The following is a 5,931-nucleotide window of genomic DNA, read 5'->3' as shown; positions in this document are numbered from 1 at the left end:
AATGTAAGTGCCCCACCCCCGGGAACGATGTACTTGCAATAACTTTCGACAATGACCTCCAATCTGTCCATTGTGATTTGACTTGCGTTTTCAGAGGAATTTGTGCTTTGTAGAGAGCGTATGCGGAATGGCCTACGCTATTATCGACACCCCGCATGTCGCTCGAAATCACAAAAGACTTACCCCATATAGTATATGATGCATTGAAATCCAATTTGTTCGGCTGTAGAAACAAAAATGCAACAAAACACAGTTATTTCACTCGTCACAACGTTTTCCCCTATTTCAAGCCCACCCACCACACAGAACACACCAGAGAACGATGATGTTATAAGGTCACGATCTTATCGGAATCGGAACGTCGAATCATTGATTGATGCATTTATGGTTCTCGACAATGATTAAGTCTATAGGTATTTTTTTTCAGCGTTTCATGCATGTTTGCGTTTTGACCGACACAAATGAACGGAGTGATGGTTTATTCCCTTGAAGACGGTTTCTAGAGATTGTTTGGGGGTAGATAGGACAGCCATAATGATAACCTTATGAAGCTAAACATGACTTGTGAAAGGGAGGGAGAGAGAGTGTGAGATGTGGAATCGTGGAGGGGATGAGATATATTTAGAGAGAGAGAGAGAGAGAATGTGTGTGTGTGAGGGTGTGTGGGTGTGTGTGAGGTTGAAGGTTTTTAAAAAAAAAAAAAAAAAAAATGTGTGTGTGTGTGTGAGGTTGAAGGAGTTTGTGTGCAGGTGTTTGTGTGTGAGGGTGAGAGAAAAAGAGAAATATAATGTACCAGGATTACCCACAAGGAGGTTTAAAATGATGAATTTTAAGTTGTTTTTGTCTGAATGTTTGATGAGGCTATGGACCTATAGGTCCATGATGAGGCTTAGGCGATTACTTTATGGAGAACGGGATGCAGGATGGAAGTTGTATATTGATCTTTGTTTTCGATCAGCTGGAGGAGATTTCTGTTTCTGTGTGACTTTGACACTTCAAAATTAAATGTAAAAATACTCCAAATTTTACTCACAAATGATGAAGGCTTGGCAAGACTTGAAGAAATATCGATACTCTGAAGGGGAGGTTATAATCCTATTATATTTAATAATCAAAATATTTGTAAAAGAGGTAAAACGATTTCGACATTAATCTTTTTGGTAAAGGAATATTTAGGGTGGATCCATTTTTTTAAATGGACAAAATGAAGCCTGTGACTTTTTTTCCTTAAAAATCTCGGTATTACTGCAAATCAATTTTTCCTATATTGTTCACGCTATCAACAAGTTGGAAAAAAAGAATCTGGTTAAAAATTTTTTAAATGAATTGATTTGGACCATTTAGGTTTGCCCTTCAATATATTTCTGAACTTGATTCTCCTTACACCCCCTCAAGGACACCAATTCAACAAATCCAGTACCTAGTCTAAGTACTAAGACGCATGGCGAAAGGTTCTTCTCTTATAGTGCCCTACCCTTTGAAATTCCCTCCCCAGTACTCTCTGATCACGAAATAATCCCGGACTTTTCAAATCCCAATTTAATGAAGCATTCAAATAGACCATTCCAGAGGCGTCGAACCAAAGGGGGAGGGGAGCAGGGGGATGGGCGATCGCCCCACCCATGAAAATATGGGGGGCAAACATATCGTTTTGCCCCCCTCCCAATAATTCCGCATGTGCAAAAATAAAATAAGATTGTAAGGTTACGCAGATAACAGCAAGCGAGATTGAGATACAAAACTCGTTCTTTATTTAAAATTGTGCTCAAAATGTCTGCTTTTCAGATTGGAATATAATAAATTTCAGCTCGCGCTTTGCGCTCGCATCATTTCGCATCATTTCGAAAACCCATACTTTTAATGATTAAATAGGTGAATGGAATGTCCCGCTTTCAGTTCTAAACCTCAAAAGAACTCCTGCTTCGATTTGCAATAATCTTTTGTTGGATATATATCTTGTTCTTCAATAAAAACGTCCAGTAAACTGTCAATTTTTTCAGATCGAAATATCAAATTTTTCAGCTCGCGCTCGCATCTATGTTGTTTTGGATACCCATCTCAATCATTGGTACCAAAATACTTAGAATATCAAGCTTTCGGGTCAGAGCATAAAGAAATTTCAGCTCGTTCTCGGCACTTGCATTATCTGTGTAGTGAGATGTGTATATCCTCGTGAGTTACTACAGTCCTAAACAGGTACCTTTTCCGGCTTTCAGGTCAGTATACAAAAACTTCAGCTCGCATTAATCTGTTGATTAAATTGTTGGTGAAATAAATATTTTTATGTGTCACTTTCTCATGAGTCTCTCTCTCGCCCTCTCTCTACAAGACCACCCCCATATAGGCCTATGAGGGTGTATGTGTGTGTGTGTGTGTGTGTGGGAGGGGGTTGTTTGCTTTGTGTGATCGAGCGCCTTTGGGACGTTGATTCATGATTTTGCCCCTCCCCATCTGAAAAATGGATCGACGCCCCTGAACCATTCCCTATGCTTATGCAATATGTAATTGATAAATGTTGATGTTGTTTAAGTGTTAGACCTATATTCTTAGCAAGGGGTGATATCATTGTAAACAATTGGAATGAAATCCTTAATAAAACATGTTAAAACAGTGTGTGAGATCGGGAGAGGGGGTGGGGGATAGGGGGAGGGACGTATGACAGCCGGCTGGGGAATTGTAAACCCGCTCAGAATGGCGCGACATCCACTCGCCGCAACTTCTCTTACTAAAGTTCATGGTCATATCATTATCAAGGGCCGCAGAGTAAGGATTGCCATCGCATCTCTCTCATAAAATATCTGGATGCTGTGTATCTGAATGCCCAGATTCCAACGAATCGAATTACTGGAACTCCGCAGGAAATAATTGTGTGTCACTGCAAGATTCGATTATTTGAGGTGAGCATTTAATGTATATGCCATATAATCTGTATGGGATATTCTACCTTGCGTGCATGTACTTTGGTATTGCATTTTTTAAACACCGTTTGCCTACATAACATATGTTATTCACTTTTGTTAAAGATAAGAGCGGTCGCGTAAATATTGTTCTATGGTACATGCTAAGATTAAGCGCGACTGCGCGATTGATAATTAATACACGCAACCATTATCATAACTGATTATAACTATTATGCTTTGCTGTATTATCATACATTTACATCTGCTAAAAATTTATAAGCAATTTCGACTGCTTAAGTCTTGGTTATATAAACATTGATTTCTGGCTTTTACATTAATTTGATCATAAAATTTTGGGCGGCACTGAGTGGCACTGGCGTACAGATAGATGGGGAGGGGCTCGGGGTACTTAATTTTCCCCTCAAAAATAAATAACGACCATGGAAAAAAGGAAATATCATGTGATTTTCTGAATACATATTGTCAAACTCTGTCACAAAAATTGATTTTTGTAATCAAAATGTTTACGTTTGCTCGCTCGCGATAACTTTATATTTTTTTCCCCGACACGCCATATCTTTCCCCCTCTAATTCTTTGGGCTCATTACCCCGTGCACTGGGGAGAGGCGATTATACCTTTTTCATGTTAGCCTATATGATTTTAAATAAATAGAGAAAATAATCAAAATAAAGTAAATAACTTGAGAAGAGGGTTATTTTTCTGCATTCTTAATAATGATAATGATAATGGTTTTATTAGGCATCAAAACATTCAATGGCTGAATTAGAAATGTTTGTACACGTATATATATATATACATACGGGCGCGTCGTGGTCTAGTGGTTCTGACTCTTGCCTTTCAAACAGAGAGTTCGAATCCTAGCCATGGTGTGTTTTCCTTCAGCAAGAAATAATTCCACACTGTGCTGCACTCGACCCAGGCGAGGTAAATTGGTAATTTCTCAAAAAGCTGTGCACACCAGAATCGGTAGACTAGCTTAGCCGTGGTAATATATGAGCACCTTGAGCACCTAGCAAGGTGGATACGTGCGCTATTATACAAATCATATGTTATTATCATTATGATTATATATATTATATACCGGTATCTATGAAATATGATTAATAAATATATACAATAAAAGGCAAACTCCATCCAACCTTGCAAAGATAACCAGAAAAAGGGAAACATTTGGTTGCAGGTGGTACGGCGTGAGGTTGATTAAGCAGTTTGAAAAACATTGATATTAAACTGACAGAAAAAAAGAGAGACAAAGGAGAACGAAAGCGTAACTATGGGCACAGTGGGATCGTTGGTAGTTGGATTAAATGGGGGTAAATAAAACAGTATAAAGATACAAAAGGCGCTTTGCAAAGCTGAATGGAGCACTGAACAATGATAAGTATGAGACATGGTTCGAAACTTTAAACAAAACTCAAAAGGTAATCGAAAAGTCCCAGTCGACCTCGGCAACAGGATGATCGGAATGAAAAGAGAAACAACTATTGCCCCTCTCTGGTGGATAATCTTCCTATCCCTATGCCATTATGATCTCAGGTGTCGACCATCATAGAAAACGTATCAAACCTTTATAATAATATTCGGTTTACTGATGATACTCTTTCCGCTCAGAGGTTTTTAAAGACACCCTTTATCGCGCCAAATAGTCGGTTTATCATACAGGCCCTAGCTACTTCAACACAATTGCCTAGGTCATATTTGTGACCATTAGTTTCCTCCTTTACCATAATTATGCAACTGTATTTCGTAATAAATCTGATATGCTGTCCCCGTATGCTGCATAGGAAAAACAACATTGTGTGAGTAATGATAATTCGTGTATAGCCATAATCCGCATGCATGACATGATCAATAATACATTCAATGGTACCGTTTGAGGTCAGAACCTTTATTGTTATGATCTGTATGGATGAGGAAATCAATGAATGGCTTCAACAAAATTAAGAATGCATTGGCGTTCCGTTGACTGGAGTATTATGAGGCGCCATGCATATTTGACGAAAAGGTGAGATATATGTCCATTCATCTTTATATTTGTACTATCATCTCGAATTATTTACTAAGTAAATTGCCAAATCGACTTCTGAAGTGTGATATGGCAATCACAGAATATAAACACGCAGATGGCATGCATACTGAGAGTCTGGGCAATTCATTCTGAATACCATTAAACGGTTTGGAGTAGGCTTCATATCTTGTTTGACTGTGATACCTTTGCAAAATACTATATCTTTAAAATACTTAGTAAAAAATGGTTTTACCATGAGTATGATTGATCTATCTCATGATGGATGTATCTTGCAGTAAAGATCGAGACGGTAAAATCATATATGGCGATATGCCGTTTTGTTAATTTTTATCGAGCAAAATGACACAAATTGATAAGCATATAAGCTCTAATACATGAATACAGCTTATACTCCGCTTTCAAATGACACCAATTTCATATTAATACGTCTCCATTCGGCCGAAAAATCACGCCATAATTATTGTTCGTATGCAATAATTTTTTAAGTGTGTTTTGCATAGAATTTCAGGGTTTCTCTTAATTAACTGTCGCTAATTAAAGTTAGTTAATTGAAATAGATTGTAAAGAGTGCTGGATTATTATACTACTCACTTCAAGCTTAAAAATAAGACTAAAATTAAGTCTCTCGTCCCCTCTATACCAAAGTTATTCATGTTTAAAATATGAAACGTGACCTTCCCATAGACTTTGTGTGTATACCGCTTCCCCCTCCTCGACCAAGCACCCTCGCCATTTTTTTTCTATCAATCGCGGTGTCGGGAATTTAAATGCCATTGCGTTAATTCTTTTTTTTTTTTTTAGACATGATAGAGTTTATATTCAGTTTTAAAATGATACCAATTTTATGACAATACATTTCCGTTCAACCGAGATATCGTATGTTAAACAGAATGAAAATTGAAAAAGCGTAAACCACCTTTTTGTGGGGCGAGTTCAAGACACATGGCCGTATGGTAATATTACAATGACGTTACCATGGT

At 37.7% G+C, this 5,931-nt stretch overlaps 1 protein-coding gene across 3 annotated transcripts in view; it reads left to right on the top strand.

The window, feature by feature from the left end:
* The first annotated feature begins 2,721 nt into the window (after nucleotides 1–2,721).
* The window catches only part of LOC121410586 (major facilitator superfamily domain-containing protein 6-like), a 55,472-nt gene continuing 52,262 nt past the window's right edge, over nucleotides 2,722–5,931 (top strand). For 2 of the 3 annotated variants that reach the window (XM_041602772.1, XM_041602790.1), the window contains exon 1: nucleotides 4,206–4,927. The gene's annotated coding sequence lies outside the window, so the exon portion shown is untranslated. Of the gene's footprint in view, nucleotides 2,898–4,205; nucleotides 4,928–5,931 lie in introns of those variants that run through there. The other variant, XM_041602781.1, reaches the window with a different exon arrangement.

The sequence above is a fragment of the Lytechinus variegatus genome, chromosome 1 (genome assembly GCF_018143015.1).
Source record: "Lytechinus variegatus isolate NC3 chromosome 1, Lvar_3.0, whole genome shotgun sequence".
Classification (NCBI taxonomy): Eukaryota; Metazoa; Echinodermata; class Echinoidea; order Temnopleuroida; family Toxopneustidae; genus Lytechinus; species Lytechinus variegatus.
This window is presented reverse-complemented; position numbering and strand designations above follow the sequence as displayed.